At 42.0% G+C, this 19829-nt stretch overlaps 1 protein-coding gene and 1 non-coding gene across 2 annotated transcripts in view; one reads left to right on the top strand and one right to left on the bottom strand.

Moving 5' to 3' along the window:
- LOC125767614 (uncharacterized) overlaps positions 1-19829 on the bottom strand; it is an 89925-nt gene that overhangs the window by 60109 nt on the left and 9987 nt on the right. The gene's annotated exons all lie outside the window — the stretch shown is intronic.
- Positions 1563-1669, top strand: LOC125772508 (U6 spliceosomal RNA). Its single transcript, XR_007419537.1, has one exon. It is a non-coding gene; the product is annotated as a U6 spliceosomal RNA (small nuclear RNA).

The raw sequence follows: 19829 nt of genomic DNA, 5'->3' as shown, positions 1-19829 counted from the left end.
ATTGCCCGTTTCGGGTTTCTCGAACAGCATCCATCCATCCATTCTGGGAATGCTAGTTTTGCAATGCAGCTTTTCTGGCAATGCGAAACCCATCCTCCATCTCCTCGGGTACACACGGCAATGCATTGATTTGATGCCGGTTGTATGCCAAAAACCGGAGTAGAACCCGAACAGGGTAAAATTATTATTAGTACTCCTCCTGTTCATGTTCTGCCTCATTTCAATACAACTTGTTCTTCCTCGCTAAAAAGCCCAAATGCTCCAAGGAGACAGAAATAAGAACTCGGAGGTGGATTTGAGGACGATGGGTTGGCAAGCGAAGTGAGGTTCATTTATCAAGCCGTGGTTTTCTTTTACAGGCAGAAGAAATTTGCACCCGAGTTCTTCGTCCCAAAACCAATGGGCAAGCCGATGGGGCCAAAATGAGACAGACGACTCTTTATAAATCAATCTCGTCAACTGTCAATTTCGGTAGCTACTGTGCGAGTGCGTAAGTGTGTGCTGCAAGTGCAACGGGCAAGTTTCATTTTTGCTTCCTTTCTTCCCTCACCCAACCAGCATTTTCCCGTCTGTTCCGAGTCCTGCTGGAGTGGATTCTGGTTGTAAAGCTGGTTTTTTTAGCAGCTTTTGTGCTGATTATTTTCAAGTTCCATGTTCTTTTTCTTTCAGCAGATGAACCTGCGTTGATAAATGGTTGTTGTGGATAAATTGTATGCGGTTTTTTTGCTGGATGATTTAACAGAGCGTTGCTACAATGCACCGAAAGTAACTGTATCTGCAATGCATCTTTTAGGCATGGTAAAACATTTTTGTCAAATGGTGAAAAAGGATTGTTTAAACGTAAGTTATTTTCTTGAAAGTGAAGGAAAAATAAATAATTGAGCTAACTACTTGCTAAGTTCGAATCATATTTTAAAAGCTCAAAAATGCTTCTTGAAGCTTACTTATTAAACTTTATTAAAATTAAAACAGCTGAATTTTTTGTAGCTTCAACTCCAATTAATGATTGAGAGACCAATTTTAAGATCACAAGGACTTTGCATATCTAGAAAGTCTATTAGTTTCTTTAATACCAATATTGAAACTCTCTTCTTTTGAGGCACTTCAACCTTATTAGGTCTAGATATACATTCCTATACACGGGAGAGCGATCCGGATAGAATTTGGTACCGGTTTTATTGATTGAAAAGGATTTCACTTGTTATTTTAGACGTTTTCTGAGCTGAATATTTTCATGACAGTTGGTTGTCTACTACCAAACTAGTGTCCACTACCAAATATTACAAATACAAATGCAAAACTTATTTTGCTGCATTTCAATGTTAATAATATACCAATACGGCCAGGCCGTATTTTTTGTGCTTTTTGTGCTTTTTTTATGCAGAGTTGTACAAGTTACAAAAATGTTAAAGGTTAAACGATTTAAAGTTATCAGAAAGGACGACCATAAAAACTAAACTCAATAGAATCTAATTTTATCTAATTCAAAACCAAATATTTTGTTCGATAAAAATGAAGATTTTGAAGTTAAAATAGATAATTTTAAAATAGAAGATTTTGAAGTCTTTGCTTCGGCAAGACATATACTAAAATTGGAACGATACAGAGAAGATTAGCATGGCCCCTGCGCAAGGATGACACTCAAAATCGGGGGCGGCTCGGTGGTGCATGTGATAAACGGCGCCAGTCCACACGGCCGGACCGGGTTCAAATCCCATCCGGACCGTCCCCCGTAGCAAGGACTGACTATCCGGCTACGTGGTAAAATAAGTCTAGTAAGCCAGAAATGGCCGGCGAGACCTGTAAGGTCGTTAAGCCAAGAAGAAGAAGAAGTTAAAATAATTCATTTCACATCCTTGGAAATATACTTTCAAATATTTTTGGGTGAATTGTAGCTATTCAAGTAATTGATAAGTGTTTTCAAATATTTTAAACTTACTATTATTGGTTTACTTGTTTTTTCCATGGATAAAATTTAATTTCATGAGAATCTGTTTACACAGGATTTTATGCTCTAAAAATTACAATCATGTCAGTGTCATAAACAGCTGACATTGAACAATGGTAGAAATTATAGAATTTTTCAAAACATAGAGTGGAGACACAATACACAAATTCGTATTGCATGGTATTATATTAGAATTGAGTTTTAAATTAGTTTACCTTAAATTTAACGTAAGATTTCTCGAGCCTGATTTCCCCAAGCCTAGAATCATACCTGTGAAAGAAATAAGATAAGAAGGAATGTTTATAAAAAATGTAAAAGAGATTAAATCAAGAACAATTGATTGTCATATTAACGACGCAAACAAAAGCAATGATTACACATTGATCCTGGCAGTTGTAAGGTATGATTAATCTCATTTGTACACTACCGATTGGAATGTTTTTTCTTATCCCAAGCATAATAATCCACACTCTCCCAAAGCCCCTCGGCAAAACTGCTTAAGGGATGATTGCCCGCCGAGCTTTGACTCTCAATATTTGGTCACAGCTATGCGCATTTCGCGCGCTATTGCGTATGTGAGCGATGCGTTGCATTGCAAACTGCATCATCAATCGATTGGCGTACAATTGCTTCGCATAGCAGCGCGTGAATTTTCACGTGATCACTTCGACCGTATCAAGATACTCCTCCGACGCGCCGAAAAATGTGCTGTGATTAAATTTCACAGATTTGTGGAATTTGCGGTCCCGCGCAACAATGCAACCGCGGGGCCGGTGTTGGCCAATTAAATGGTCGCCGTCGGTGCAATTATCTACCCCGTGGGCGACGCTGTTTGTGCTTGAAGTTCCGCAGTTCACAACGCAAGGCGCATAGTTCCGAAGGTGCGAAGTAATTTTGCCTTGTTCGGTGTTGTGCAGCACCGATCGTGCTGATCGTGCTTTTACAGGAACGTGTTTACAAGTGGCAGAAAGTCTTGTCACCGATCGCGGCTGGAAGGATGGACACGGAAGAGTTCTTTTTATCAGTGCGGTATGGTTGAAGTATTTGAAGGTTCGATAAAAATGTCCATCATAGTATCGGGACAATGTGAATTGTTTTAAATGCGAGTGATGTAAAATGAACGACATGTTTTCGGCCTGATTGCTATGAGAGAATATTTGTTGGATCAATGGTTATCTGATTTTTTGATCACCTTTTGTATGCTTTTAAAAGACGCTTTGTAGCAATTGTGAATTAGTTTTCTTTATTAGTATAAGTTTTTCCATTTTTTTAAATTTTTATTCATATTTCTATTTCAGTCAATCGCGAATAAAAACATCATAAAAATGTTGAAAGATCGACAAGGTTTGGGAAAATTACTTAAATTTTTTTAAAATCATTTTCACATGAGCACAGTTTTAAGCGGATTGTGGAATATATGTACCTTATTGAAGTGAGAAACAATACAAAATATTTTCCCCAAAATCAGTAGGAAACCCGTAAATGCTTTCACTAAAGATTCTCCAAACATTCAACTATTTGCCTTACTCTGGTACAGTTTCTACATTTTTGAGCTCATTCCAGAGAATAAAAACAGTAGCCAGGATCGTACAACCCATGCATGATTCGAACGCATATCGACAACCATCGACAACCTGCTCGGACCCGTGGCCAGCCGTCATTCTTGCGACATTCCATCAGCTTTCCAAAACTACCGATATCGATGTCCCCCTAGACATTGTCCTGCCCGTGCTCCCATATGTCTGACGCTTTGTGTATGTAAAGCCAAGCACTACACGGGCCGCAACCGCAACCGCACGAATGAAGCGACAGAATGAACGAACAACAACGATGACGACGACGATCACTAGCCCAACTGTGCCTGCAATCACAGCCCAAGACAGGCATCGTATCGCATCTTTTATCATCATTATCATTCACCTCTGTCGCTTTGGCTAATGCGCCGCGGTTTTGCGGAATCGCAAATGTTCGATCACCGCGCACACACACATACACACCGAGCCATGGAAGTCTTGCGTGGTGCATGTATGGTAGGTAAGGAGTAAAGGTGGAAGATAAAAAAAAAACATACATGAACCATTGGACAAATACCGAGGGCCACGATGGGATGCAGTTTCGCGATGATCGCTTCTGTATTTTCGCCATTTTCGTCGTACGCGTCCATCAAAACGGAGCCCAAGTTTTACGATCACCAGCCATCGTCACCAGCCTCGGGGGAGATAAGAGAGCGTGCTTCGATGCTAATGGAACGCACCAGCAGTACAGCAGCGTACAGCCACGACCCAGCACGTCCCTCGTACGTACGAAACGGGTAGTCGAAGTTTAACATTTCCCGCAGCGCCGTTTAAAAGGAATTTCGCCGGGAAGGTTTTTGGAAAAATCTGGCGCAACGAAAGGCCAAGATTATCGTGATCGGACGACGATCGATCGGTGGCAAAACGGGTGAACGGAATCAAAGCCGGAAAGCTTCAACGATTCATCACGGTACGCCTTCAATCGCATCTCAGCCGGCAGGGTTTGGACGAACAAAAAAAGAAAAACATTAGTGGAATTGTTTCCCGTAAGCATAATTCCGGCTAAATGAAAATAAATGTCGTTCGAATAATTTTTTGGCAAATTTTATGTATCGCTTCGGATGTCGGAACTGGTGCTCGGTAGCTTACGGTTAGTGTCCCCGGCTGTCGACATGCGCATTCTCAGACCATGTTCAGGACGGTTTACGTCCGCTTGCGATGCACTGGCTCGCTGCGATGAGCGTTTCGATGACGACGATGTCGTAACATTTGTACAACATGACAGTGGGACGCCCATCACGGAACAGACAGTGGCAGGTGGTGTTCTAATATAATGCTCTGTAAGGGGTAATTATTACTTGCAAATATCTACCTACATTATCGTTACTACTTTACGAAACACTTACAAATACTAAGTCGAAATTTAGTTTGATAAGAAATAGTTGGTTAAAAAAATACAAAACATTGCTCATAATGTCTAACTTGTAGGTATAATAAATGTTAACACCAAAGAGAAATTGTTCGTAAAATTTAGAAATTTTGATCAAAGTTTATTATAGCATTGGTTTTGTTTGTTAAGTTTTAGGAAAATTGTTATGTTATTGTTATTGCCTGCTAGTTGTTTGTTCATGAAGATTTTAATAGATTAGTTTAAATAAAATATTGCATAAATTCTTGGCTCTTTGTGAAATATGCCATGCCAACGAAACATTTCAATTTTAACCGATAAAACAAACTAAGCTAAATCTTATTCTTTTTACAAAATCATTATCATTTAAGTCAAATTGCATAGAAATTTATAACATTGCATCGTATGTAATGCAACCTTAGTTTAAAGTTTTATTTTATAAATGAAGCAAGAAACAAGCATGTTTTAATTTTACAGCTTATTTATTTAATCAATTTAAGCTAAATTGAGGGTCTTTGTTAATAGGAAACGATGTATTTAAATGCACCAATGCTACTGCACATCAATTTCCCCCCTTAATCATCATCTTATGCAGCTTTGACCTCCGGTGAAGACTATTAAAGCAGTTAATAAGTATCAGCATATAATGCGACATACTTGAGCATTTGTTCGTAAAATAAAATAAAGACAAAAAAACCCATCCAATAGAAAGAGAGAGTGGACACACGCATCCAGAATGTCTTTATCCCGTAAATTGCATGCTCTTTCCCTTTCGTTGTGTATACTCCCCATGCCATCAAGGAAACGATTGTTTAATTCGATTTTACTTTACAATGATACGTATTATTATAAGTACTACATCAAGATGCGGTTGTGCGCGCATCAACATAATAATTCGTTAGCAAAAACACTTTCGAGCGTTTGTGCGTGAAGCAGCATAAAAAAAGCTTCACCAAATCACATACACACGTATACACAAAGTAGAGCACACCCTTGTCGTATGGTTGGCAAACTCAAACAAAAAAAGGAAAGGTGCGCAACATGAAACAAAAAAGCATGTTTGCCGGACAAAAACATACATCGATCTTCGTCCCATTCCATCAACACTCGGGACCAGCCCACTACGATGTGATCATTCGCGTACGTACACACATGCCGGTTTTGCGCGTGTGTGGGGAGAGTGCGTTGGCTTCCTTTTGGGGTGCATCATCCCCACCTGTCTTAGATGGGTTCCCTTTCGGTCTTCTTCATACGCAAAGGAATCTGTCGCGCTGCAACGCAAATGTATACGGCGACGACGGAAGGAGGAATGTGTTGGGAGGACCGAAAATAATTTGATATAATTTGACGTTTGATACATGATCTTATCCTCTTTTCGCGCTTTTCGTCGTACGTTTCGCTGAGGTTATGACCACCAGAAAGGGGTACAAGCAAACGCACACACACACACAGGCATTCAGGGACATTGTGCCAAGAGGATAACAAACGGTGGCAAAGTGTATATTTAATCGATCATTGATCTTGGGCGAAAATATTTTTCAGCTACTGCATTCTCAAGAGGCATGCCCTTTCGTCGTTGTCCTTCAGGTGCCACTCTTCATCTTTAAACCGAAGAACCAAAGCATCTCCTCCCAGCGGGCTTGATTGGAAATCGGTTTTTCGTCATTCTGCCACATTTTTCGCACACAACCAGCCGCCCGGTGAAACATTCTTACCTTCCCTTTCATCCTGCTCGTCCATTCTCAAAATGCACTTGCTGCGACGCAATGTCGTACGATAAATTATTGCAAAACCCATCCACAGCAAGATCGTTGCGTTTGTGGTGTCTTTTTTGTTGTTGTGTGTCGCTGGTTGCTTAAATGATCAACCGAACCGAGTGGCGATCGAGCGAAGATCATTATGTTATCCCCGCCGTTTTTCGCGTCCGACGTTTTTCGGGATGATGATGATGATGAAAACGGTCCACACACGCACATATAAACACACACACGAAAAACAAGCGTCACATCATCTTTTACGTTCATTTGGCTTCTACTGGCCACCGGTTCGAAATCGCATCAGAGATTCGCATTTTCTCCGCGAAAGGGTTTTTTGGTTTCTGTTCTTATGTGATTCTGTCACTTCGGTTACGATGTTTGAGCTTTACGTTGACCCATAGCATAAAGAGGTGTAGTGAGGGTGATGGAGAAGAAAGTGGGGTGGAGATGGATGATTGGGTCGGGTTTTGAAGAAGATTTAAAACACGATGACACTGTTGTGTCATTCGCTGGTCGTGCTTGTTGTGTAAATCTTGTTAAAATGTCACATTAGGGATATGAGCGAGAGGTTTGTTGAATTTCTGGGGGTTTTGTTGAATTTTGAAGAGACATTTTTCCCCACGCTGGAACCCTCCCCTCGGGATTGACAATTGGCAGTGGTATTGAGGGAATTTCGGACGTGTATTTCGTGTTTTATTTTCATCCCCAAACTGGAGTTGGAAGGTATGAAGGGGTTGGTTTTTTGTGGTTTATAACCCGATACACATATGCTCCAGTATGCCTCACGACGCTTGCTGATACGATCTTCATGACTTCTTTTGGGCACACGCATCCATCGATTCGGCGATCTCGATCGCGAGGTCTGCCAGTTCGACGATTTATGAATTCAATTTGCACAAATTTCCGTATCCCGGCAAACCGCAGGGCACACCTCCCTCCCCGGGTGCAACAAATGAAGGACGTCTGTTGAAGCGATTTTTCCACCGAAAAAGTGTCCCTGAACGTCAACCGAACAGCACATCAGACGCTGACAGTTTGGACGAATGGATGACTCGTTGTTTTGATAACGGTGCATCATCATGCTACAGTTCCTGGGAGTGTGCAGTACCGGTGAAGTTACGCTGCGTACTTCTGATGTAGAGAAGGCGATGGAGGAAAAAAAACGATACCTTGCGCTTTTCGTAGAAACCGTAGATAACCGTTCCGATTGCATGATGAGGTGGTGAAGTTGTGCTAAAAACAGTTCTGAAGCATTTGAACTGCCAAGTCCTAAAGGTATTGGATTGCAGGCAGTAACGTTTTGCAAGGCAAGAAATAAATTGTTAACGTTCGGATTCGAATGCTCGCGCCCCAAGACATAATGATGCATCATAAAAGCCCGTCGTATCGGGCAACCATATCATACCTCTGGCCGTGGTGTTATGGGCGACCCCATTTTGAGGTTATTTTTTTGTGGTTACGCTGTGTGGCATTCCCTATCAGTCGCGGCACAGATTTTGCGAATTGGACCTGGATTGGGGGGAGATGTCTTTGTGCGCGTGTGTGTGCAAGTTGATTAGTTTATAATCGTTATAATCATATCGAGTTGGTTATCTGATTCGATTTTCACACACCCGCTCTATCTTCCTTGCGTTCGCTCCTACTCACTTTCTATCTCTTATTAATAAACGAGAAAAATGAGCTGCTTAAAACGTTGCTTAGGAGGCTTTTCACAACTTTTGCATCTTTGACACATTTCACACCCCATTAGGAATGTCGTACTGCGGAGATGAGAGGAATGAAAAAAGAAAGACACACACGCGCGCACATACACCCGAAAGTCATCATAAGCAATTTAAACTAATGCCTACCGGCGCTAGCACCTCAGGGTTGGATTATTTATTGTTCTGTAATAAATTTTTCCACTCCACACTGCATGCGTACGATGGGGATCTAGGGGGGAAGGAGATCGTGGATGGAGCGTTAGGACCGAATGGTGATTTCGCACCTCGCACGATAATGTCGCAAACAACGCTGATGGCAGCTACGTTGGGAACAGGCGTGCTATCGAAGCATTATGGCAAATCTTTATATCATCCGAAAGATCAGAACGTGGTTGAATTATAAGCGAAATGGTTGAACCGACACGACACGTTGGCTTTGATTAACTTTTGGAAAGGAATATGATTTATGGGAGTTTTTTTTTATTTTAATTTTACAATCTAAGGAAATCTTTGTTTGTGGCAAATTAAGGTAATATGTATGCATATTAAGATTTTTAAATGTGTATCTTTGTAATAAGTTCTAATTTAAAAACACACATTGAACTTACTTTTACTAAAAATAGCTATCATAACTTTTGTATGCATATTAAGATTTTTAAATGTGTATCTTTGTAATAAGTTCTAATTTAAAAACACACATTTTCTGCTATCTATGAGAATACGGTATTGAATTTGATTTTAAATTGAACTCAGATTCGTTAATTATGAAATATTCTTGGTGCCACAGATACGTTTAAGCGAAATCAATTCTTGCTAAAAGTTGTACTAAAATCATATTATTTTTTGTTCATAACAAATCCTCTAATAATAAGAAGTTGAATAATAAGAAGTTTCAACTTTGACATGTTTACAAAAGTTGACATATTTTGTGATAAGTAAAATAAAATTAAAAGAAAAATTTTGATTTATAATTGTTTATTGTTAGTTTTGTATGAAAATAAAAATCTTAAGTTTTATAATTGAAATTTCCACTATTTTTTACATTTTATATTATGTTGTCGAAGTAATACTATGGTTTTTATTTCATTTACTTTTTTCAAAATTGATTCTTTTTTGCATTTTATTTTGAATGTTGAATTTTGCCAAAAATTTCTTTTGTTATTGTTTGATTTCATAATGTTTGAATTGATTATCTTAAAACAATGTTTCCGTTAGTTTGCCTTAAAAAACTTATATTGAAACCATTTTAAGCGATGCCTTCTCACCTTAAAAATTCTTAAATTACTCAATCGAAATCATTTTTCAAAAATATACTTTTTTCAAAACCAATGCCCGATGGTACGATTTATACCTTCCCAAGTTCGAAAGACGTCATTGACAGCTTATTGCGGTGCGACGAAACCACACCCAAGGATTACAACGCAGCTGTATTGTAACACCAGCTCAAAAAAGGTAATACTCAAGCGAGAAGAAAAATGCTACAGCTCATCCCTTTAAGCATTGCGCGACTATATCAGTTCTGCGAAGAACCGTTCTGCCAGCGAACTGTTTCGTTGGCGCCTATCGCACGGTACGAGCTGCGCCACGATTCGCCAGCCATGAAGCGAGCCCTACTTCAGTCGAGCTCGTTACAACACCGCGGGTGACAGGAAGCAGCTTTCACTCATCCATAGCGCGATTCACACAACCGCGAGTTTCAGCTTTTGGCGGCCATTTGCAAAACGCGACGGGATACTTGCAGCCTTCGGTAAGTAACGGGGAGGTTCCCACCGGGTCCGACCAGACAGAAAACGGAACGATAGGATAAATGGGCAAAATGGGTAAAGCGCGTTTTTTGGGGTGCGATTAACAATTGGTACACACCTGGCCGATCGTACGCAAAACCTTTGCGCAATGAATGCGCAATACAACTTCCTCGCCCAAGTGTAGTGATTCAGACACGTGGTGGAAAGGGGTTTTGAGGTTACGGCGAACAAAAAAAAGGCAGAACGGAATCTTAAAACCTACCCGGCCACAGGATGTAAAACCGCGCAGCAGATAAACCGTCTGTGCGAGCGAATTAACATCAAACGGGCGAAGCGATATTGAGGGTTTTAAACGTGTTTATTTGCCTTAATACACAACTAACGCGTGATAAAGATAACGCGCAGCGTACTGGCAGATGTCGTACATGGGATCTGGTACAACCCTCCCGTCAGGTACTGTGCGGTACAATAAAGCCACAATAATTATTGTCAGCCAGATTAGCGAAACCACCGCATCGTCAAGGCAGCAGCAAGTGTGATCCACATACGATCATCAAGTCCCCCCCCCCCCCCCCCCCCCCCCCCCCCCCCCCCCCCGGGGGGAGTTGATATGACGCTGGGGATATTCAACGTTTCGTCATGAAAGGGTGAGAAGGCAAAGACACACTATTTACTGTACGCTTGAACATTGCCGGAGCCCTTGCACCGGTTTCTCCACCGATCCCCGTTAGTACACTTCAAAGAAAGCGGTGGTCTCGGACGAGGGGTGAACTTACTTTTACTAAAAATAGCTATCATAACTTTTTTTGTTATCTACACACAAAATTGTCACCATTTTTTACTCCTTCTAAAGCATTACATCCATCCACTATCCGAGCTTAGTTCATTTAGCTCATGTTTGGTGATCACTGCAAAAAGCTACGAACGGTCCGAAAACCGGTCCGCAAACCATCGCGCTTCAAATCGAGTCGAGATAATCACTCATAAAACGCACCCCCAACGCAACCCGATCGACCCAACCAACCCTGCACCCGGCGATGATGATTAAGCGAGACAGACCGGCTAGCGGCATCCCTCAGTTCGTGGTGGATTGATTTATAGGTTAATAAATTTATTAGATGTGATTTGAGTATAAATTAGTCAGCCGCCTAAAGTTTGGGTGCCCGATTAGAAGATCCGATCGTGGATAGGAATTTTAGCCACGGCGGGTTGTTTAACCTTCCCCAAAAAACGTATAAAGTCTTCATCTCGAAGGCGCGATGTCTCAAAGGCGATAGCGTCAGTCAAAATCGGCACAGCCCTATAGCAGGGAAAGTGAATGAGCTGCTTAAGATGATACCGCACCGTGCATGGGTGCCCAAGGGTGGTGTTTCGGGGTGAAGCGATTATTTATGCAATTAAAGAGTTTTTAAAGAGTTTCGACGTGGCAGATATGGGTGTCGGTTTTATTAATGGCTTGTCACTGGGCTATTGGAAGTGAGTCAGTGTGTTTAATAAAGAGGGGGGAAAAAGCAGGGAACTTTTGCAAGGATGATTTTTGTTTTGTTATATTGAAACTTCAGTTTTTGGCGTTGTGAAGTTACACACCCCTTTGCAGGAACCTCTAACGCAACCGTTTGACAGCAGTGCAGCAGTTCGCGCTGGAAGTGATCCCTTCCAAACAACATCAAAAAAACAACCTTCTAACGTTCTAATGCAACTTACGCGGCAGTAACTAGTTCACTGTTCCAATTTTTACTGGTTGGTGTTGAACCGTTAATTGTTTGTTAATTATTTTAACAGCAAAAACGAAAAACGAAACTCCCGCACCGTACCTGTCAGTGCATCGGGCGAACGCGCGCGCATTATGCTTACCATCAAGCACACACTTTCCAGTTGACAAGTCTTTTCCGTCCCGTATTTTTGGGGTGGCTTTAAATTCGTCTTGCAATTCGTCAGCAGCAGAAAAGAAGTAATATTGAAGGTTTGTCTTTTTTCTCCTGCTATTTGCAACCCGGTAGAGGAGCGGGTTGATTGTTTTTCCAGGCAGGCACGCGGAAGAGGATCGATTAATCGTGCATATGTGTGAAACCGAAGCCAGGTGATGACGCTATAGTGGATAGGGGTGAGGCACTCCACACTGTCCACAGTTCGGTCGACACAGTACCCACGCTGTCAGGGTTGATTGGGTAATGGATTTTCGTTATCGGCTCTGTTCAAGCGTAAAAACTAACGGACAGACGATCGATTCGATTGACGGGTTTTTTTTTTAGTCGCTCGCTGCTGTTCGTTACCTATTGCGTTCCTTTTCCTGTGCCTGTGTTCTCGGGGTTAGTTGGCGGTTTTCCAAAAAAAAAAAAAAAAAAAAACTGTAACGTTTCAGTTTCACTTTCATGTGTTACCTGAAAGTGTATTTATATCTTGTTTTTTTTTACTCAACCCCTATTTGCGTATCCACAACGGTATGCACTTCCGCAAAAGTAAAGCAAGAAGAAGGAGAGCTCTGCTTCTGCTTATCGAGAGGGAGCAGCAATTCCCTATTCCAGGGTGAGTTGTTTTGGGTTGGGTGTTTGTAGAAACCGACAACGGAATCGAATAAGCTTGCTTGATACTGATAAGCGCTAATCGGGACATAATCAGCGGTGCGCTTAAAACGAACCCCCAGTACTGTACGAGCCAATCGATTACCTGTTTAGGTGAGACGAGTTGAAGCAGTTGTCAGCTAGAATAAATTATGTCTAAAAATTAGCTTTCAATTAGCACAGATTCCCACCGTTTCATAAAGTTGTTTTTTTTATCAACATCGGAATCACAATTGCATTTTAACCTTCATTTGACTCAAAGAATTGCGCAAAATCATCTTGAAGTAATGTGTGCAATAAAAACGGCTTCAAATCACCTGGTGGTGTAAAGATTATCCCCCATCGAAAATCCTTGTTTCCCCCCTTAATCTTAACTAACCCATAAATGGATCGATTTGATAAGAATATCAAAGCAAAAGTTCCGCACATATCACGAATATAAGTTAATAGGAACACTCTTCAATGTTCCCATAAATGTGTTACGAAAAAAAAATCGCGTCATGTACAAATGCGACCCACAACACATCACCGGACGCTTATCAATGTCACACAACCCGCAGTACTGCGAGTTTGTGTGTGTGTCCGATGGGTGGGAAAGCACTTAAAAAATGTAAACAAACCACCATCCATATGCGTTTCGTGCAGTTCTTCTACCCCACCGTTGGGGAGGGAAAAAATACGGTCATCAGTCACCTTATAATTACTGGAGAACGTTACTCATCCAATCGTCCCACGGAAGTGGTACCACGGACCATCGCGTGGTAGATACGATTGGTTAAGACAAAGATTATCCAAAAAAATAGAAAGGACCTTGGAGGAAGGTTTTCTATCACACGAAACTAGAAAGGTGTGTTGTGTCTTAAACGACAATTAACAAGAACCTGCCCAGTTCTTCATTCTTTCTTGAGCTTTGAAAGATATTCTCTGTCCTTTGTAATGCTCATGTAAAATTGTTTTAATTGCACTTTCCCTTAATTGAAAGCGGTCCCTTGAATATCGAAAGTACAACATATGCCGTACGGTGATTATTACCTTCTCCCCCCCACACAAATACACATTCAAACACACATGGGGGGCAAGAGCCTGTAGAATATTCTTCCCGGTTCCATGTCACTGAGCACACAGGTCTGACTGAAAAATAACATTAAAAAAAAAACCGGTCACAATCCAAGAGTCCAACCTAGATGAGCGCATGTGAGGAAGTTTCGCAGGAAGACGCTTTTCACGCATGGCTTACGCAACCGCCACGCACCACCATATCCTAATGGACAACCCCTAGTTTGTGTAACTCGAATGTCCACAAAGAATGAAACGTTTAAACGTTCGAGGGAAAGCGCACGAGGGAGCACATCATCAACAAGCAATAGGAACTCGGTACAAATTGCAGTCACCTTTCAAGTGCATCCCGAATGCAATGGCCGCCTGGTTGGAAAACTTCGTCCACAACGCCTCTGAAGAATTCATCCCGAAATGCAATATGCCGCATCACTTTGTCCTTAACCTCAACTTCAACCCGCTTCCTATAGAAGGGGTAGATGGTAGTTAAATAGATATCGAAATAGATTATGTTAATTACAGGCTCCATCGTGTTGCAGCAGCAGGACGCTCGACTGATGATGGTGATTATCATTATGATTATATATTGCACTATATAAATAGTTTTCTGTCCCATTGCTCGAACTCGAAGTTGTTCTCTACGTGTGTTTTTGTTGTGTTTGCATACGTCCGAAACGAATCTCACACACAAGTCGCGTCTTCTCAATTTGCCTTTTTGTTTTGACCCCGTTTTTCTTTTTGCACACAATCAGCAATGGAATGGAATTAACTATTCTGTTCGCCGAATGGGATGGGCCCGTTTGGACGGTGACTAATTTAAGTCGGAAGTTGTAAAAAAATAAGCAAACTGATCCTTCCCTAACCTATCCGTTCACTGACCCTTTACATTCGATGGCCGTTTCGTACTGTTGATCGTTGAGGGATGATGATGATTTCTGTTTTGTTGCTAATTCGAAAGACGGAAGCACCATCAAGACGGTATCAAAGCGCAGCCGGTAGCTGGCCAGGGTTGGGGAAGATGATGGATTCTTATGGATATTTTGAGTGCGCGTGTGAGAACGTTTGAGATGATTGTAATCGGATAGGAATGGATTGCGAGGTTAATGGCTCAGGATATAAATGAAGGGGTAATCATGTTTTGCTCATGTGTGAAATTATTTTTGGCATTAAATAAGAAAGAACTCAGATATCTAATCAATACTTTTTTAGTTCTAGTGAAGTAGTTTTAAATAAACTCCTTATTAGTCAATTATTTTCAAACTTTCGAATCCTCGAAGTATTGTTATCAAGTTGTGATGATTCTCTAAAACCATAGAATAAGGTAAGGTTATAAAGAAATGTTTATGTACAAGCATCTCATTGAACGACACAAAAACACATGAACCGTAAATGAAAAGGAAGAAAACGGAAATAAAATTCATTTTCCCATGGACAATCCTACACTGCCCATAATAACTCACCGTAGTCATTTGTTTCCGAAAAATTAGCTTTTTTCCATACTTCCTGACCTTAATTACCAATTGATCATCCGTCTCCCGCTAACACAGCTCCGTGTTATGGTTCGGTGCCCATCACCAGGTTAACATCGCGCACCGAGGGATGGGTTTGTCCGTTGCTGGATTCGACTCTACCGACAGCACGTGGAAATCCAACAGTTGCATAATACGCGCGCACCATTCCATGCGCATCTTCTCACGTTTGCATATCGCCATAAATCGTTAGCGGATCGTCCGATCGACCATAGCCATAAAGCCAGGACGAAGAGGACGCACCTTTTTGTGGATCGATTCTTGAACCATGAACATTCGATCATTTACTACTGCAGTTTACAGAAATAAATAAAAAAGTAACGAATTAAAACTTCTCATTCCGTAAGGGACAAATCTATCAAATGGGGGAGCATCACCCATCCGCTGCTTAATCGAATGTGACGGAACGGATGGAACCGTACGAATCCTGCGTCCAGCGATTGTTTCATCCCGAAGAAACTTAACAGCAGGAAGTCAATTTTCAACCGCTTCTTTTTTTTCTCGTTCTTTCAGTTTTCAGTCCGCTTTGTGTGGAGGGTGGTTTTTGGTACAACAAACTGTTGCGCACCGTGCTCCGGTGTGTTTGTGTTGACGCGCCCGAGATAATGACTCGTCTAGGGGTTACCTTTTGAAAGTTCACATTAGGACGGGGTTTGAGAAGAATGTTTACCAGAGCCGGCGTAGAAAGTCCTGCATTCTCGTGCTCTCCCCTATCACTATTTGCATGAAGGAATCGCTTTTCTTCGTTTGGCAAATCGGAAACGAGGGTTGTTACAGAAATTGCAATGCACTCGGTGGTCTTTCGGGTTTTGCTTTACCTTTTTTACACGTCGTGTCGTAGAACGTAGCAGGTATGGTAAGGAAATAAGATCCTACGCCGCATACGCATACTCTTCTAGAAACAGGATGAACTAATGGAACCCACCCTTTTTTTTTAGTTTTCGCTTGGAAAGTATCGTCCCGCGACCCCTTTTACATTAACCCGGGGATCAGTTCGACCATCGATGGAACCGTGCGCTCCCGTACCAGACCATGCATGGCTCATCAGCGAAGTGACATCTGTCAATTTAGCTTCCTGTCATTGTTGTTTCGTACACGTACGCGTAGAGTTTTCGCTCTGTTTTCCCATCCACCCTTGGCAGGGGTTGGCAGGACTTCCGGTCAAGATCAGGGAAGGTTTGAGTTTATACTGGCCGTGCTCATCCATAGTTCGAATGGTGGCACATATATGCAACGGAACACACAGCACTAAAGTGGAGTCGGTTACTGTTGTTAATCACAATCCCAAACATTACACCGCACACGGTTACCGAATATCTTCTGGACTGTGACCTAGGGCTCACAATAACGCCACCAAACGTACGAAGCGCGTAACGCATCTGTACGAACACCGGTAGGTCATAAATTAAAATCCCAAAACTGATAAAATCCGCGTTTCTATGTATTAAAGGATTATGTGTAACGGGGTACAGCGAGGCTTAAGGGCAGAGGATGGCCGTTTGGATGGATGCATACGAGTGTGAGGGAAATGGGTTTACATGCAGTAGCCACTTCATCGTGACCCGAAACTCACGAAAAGGGTTTGGGAACTAAGCACCACATGAGGCCCACCATCAGAGTTCGAACGCGGATCGAACCCCATTCAAATCGACTTCCAGTTGGAATTAGAGTTGGAATGTCCAATTGCACTTTTCAGATCACTGTTTCTATGGGTGTTTGACATATTGTTTTGATTTGATATGGAGAGTTATATATCATAGTTTAGAGTATATAGAATATTTAAATATTCATTAGCAAAAGTAGATTCTATTGTGGAGGTATTACTGGAATTGAATTTCTCAAGTTCCTCAAAACTGAGTAAAGCTTATAATTTTAATTTCCCTGTTTTTCTTCCATTTTCTAAACTATCTTACATATGTAAAATTTCCCTGAATTTATTCTTCAAAAATTTCAAAACTTTTCCTTCCAGCTTCTTAAAAAAAAACATATATTTCCTCCACTAATAACCGAGCGCATTCTCGTGCAATAATTCTCCCGCGCTTGTGCTCTGGCACTATTTGTCCCCAAAAAGCATCTTTTTTTTACTCGATTTTACTTCAACACTGTTCCTCACTACGCACCTTCACGTTCCGTTTTTAGAAGCTTAGCACAGTTAGTTCAATGGATAAATGGGTTCTACAACGACTCGCGCCCGGTTTCGACGAGCCTATTGTGGGAATAGACACAAAAAAAGGTCCGAGTCAACACGAAACCACCAAGAGTTGAACCGGCCGCGTATGAAAGAACGGAAGCTAATCCGCGGAAAATACGGACATGCCATTCAGCTGGTTGGTGGTCGCGAGGGCATAGTTACGTTTCGTATCTCTTCCTGCTTGTTTTCTTTTTTCCACTCGTTTTTTTTGCATGCGCCCTACTGTTCGTTTGTTAGGATGAAGGATTTTTGTTTTGCCCTTACCGAACCTCCGCACCGAACCGAAGTGTGGAATCTATTGGCTACTATCGGGCTGCTTCTCGCTGACCTGTCATTGGGCCATTGTTGCAACGTTGTAATGCGATGGCGAGAAAGCTCTTAACATAGTGTCCCGGGTGCCAAACCGGGGGAACCCAAATGGGGCCTGCATTCATACTCAATGCATAACACAAAAGGGAAAGGGAGAAAGAAAAAACACACACACACGATCGAGTGCATATTTTTGCTTTGGCGAAGCAAATTAAACCCATTCCCTAGTGGCGCGACACTAAGTGCTGACAAATGGGTATACACCAGAAGTCGACCAGATTCGATGCTGAAAGTAACAAACTTTCGCCACAAATCATAACGCGTGCAGATCGCAATACCTGGAATCAATCTGGATGTGCCAATACACGGTGGTCCACAGCGTTGTTGTTTCTACTATCCAAGGGTGTCCTTTTTGTACTGACCTTCGCGATGGATTAGTGCGCGGTATGGGTGCGATGCGAGGTTCGAGCTTGCGCTTTTAAGCTTTGCACAGCGGTGATACGATTTACGAGCTTTTTTGTTTTTTTTTTTTTGTTGGTTTTCATCCTACTCACCGCTGCTTAACGGTGTAGCATGTCGCTTGTTCAAAGCATTGTTTCTTCTTCACTCCATCATGCTCTGACAACATACTCTGGGCTCATCTTCTGGGCAGGCGAAGCTCAGGAAGAATTAACATAAATTCAATCGCAAATCTTAATCATTAACTGACCATAGCGTATTCCATGCTTTTTCCTTCTCCGTTCTGGATATACCGCGTTATCAGCCATAAAACACACACACACACTTGGATTGGAAGCTTTATTATTAAAATGTATTTTATTTTATATGCCGCATGGTCGGTTTCTTTTCTCCGCGGCAAGCAAACACGGCAACCGATAGGCAATCGCACAGGGAAAAGGTTAAAAACGATCCAACACAACACAGCGACAGATGCGGCTTAAAAAGATGGAAGCTTTATGGATTAAATCATTCACGGACATGATCGGCCTACCACAGGGTGCATACCATGTTCGATCGCGATGGAGAAGGTTTTTCGCTAATCCTTCAAGGTTTTTTTTTGTTTTGTTTCGAAGCGTTCTTCTCCTTCTTCTTCAGCTTTTTCCCCTGCTGTATCTAAAGGACCCAATGCTCGGACAAATTGGTCCCAAAAAGGTGGGATTAGCATTTTAGCTGCGGAGTCTGTGGTGTTTGAGTTTGGTTAATCGGGAAGAAAGTATTCGCCCGTGTGGAGCTTATCGGGCGAAAGGCACTTTCCAACCTTCTCCTCTCCACAAAAAAACCCGTGGATCGTCGTGGCTGGTAGACGAGTTCCATTAAGTTTACCGGAATCACCCAATCAAGTTTGAACTGCTTGCCTTGGAAACCGTTTCGGTAGCCTGCTCGATGATGAGGATGATGATTGAGTCGGGCCATTTTTTGTGCAAATAAAAAGTAACACAACAACAAAAAACGGCAAGCCGGAGCATTAAGCAAAACACGATCGTAAAGTTAATACTCCACCCTGGGCGGTTGGAGGGTTGCGGAAGGATTTGGTCAATCGGCAAAGGCCAGATAGCTTGTGCGAAGCCACTCGGATCCGATTGGAACATTGCTGGCTGAAGAACGCCAACAATCAGCAGGACACTCGGCTTTTGGGGATGGATTTAAATTCTCACCTAATTTCATGCGCCTCGGTCTGAAGCCGTTGTGTTCATAGTGGGCCGTGGATTTTGTGAGTAAATTTTCGTAGGAAGAAGCAACGATAAAGAGGGGTCGGAAGGGTAGGTGGGGTACGGAGTGAAGATCGGTGGCTTGATCCGATCGCATATATTACCGATTTCCTTACCGAACTGATGCCCCCTTTCGGAATGATCGCACCCGGAGAGAAACCACTGCAGTAGCTCACCGTGAACATAAAGAGCACGAACAGGGACACGAATTATAATCTCACCAAGCTGTATTTATTTTGCCCCTTTTTACACCGGGCGTCGTCTCCCGCCATAGCGGCTTTTGATCGAGGCCTTTAATATCGCAATAAATATTAGCCAACCTTCTTTGATCCTGCTGTCCAAGGTATTGGTTCCGATTTTGCAAAGCGAAGAAAAGGAAAAACAACAACTCCGACTACC

The sequence above is a fragment of the Anopheles funestus genome, chromosome 3RL (assembly GCF_943734845.2).
Source record: "Anopheles funestus chromosome 3RL, idAnoFuneDA-416_04, whole genome shotgun sequence".
Taxonomy (NCBI): Eukaryota; Metazoa; Arthropoda; class Insecta; order Diptera; family Culicidae; genus Anopheles; species Anopheles funestus.
The sequence above is the reverse complement of the archived record's forward strand: the minus strand, read 5'-3'. Positions and strand labels throughout refer to the sequence as shown.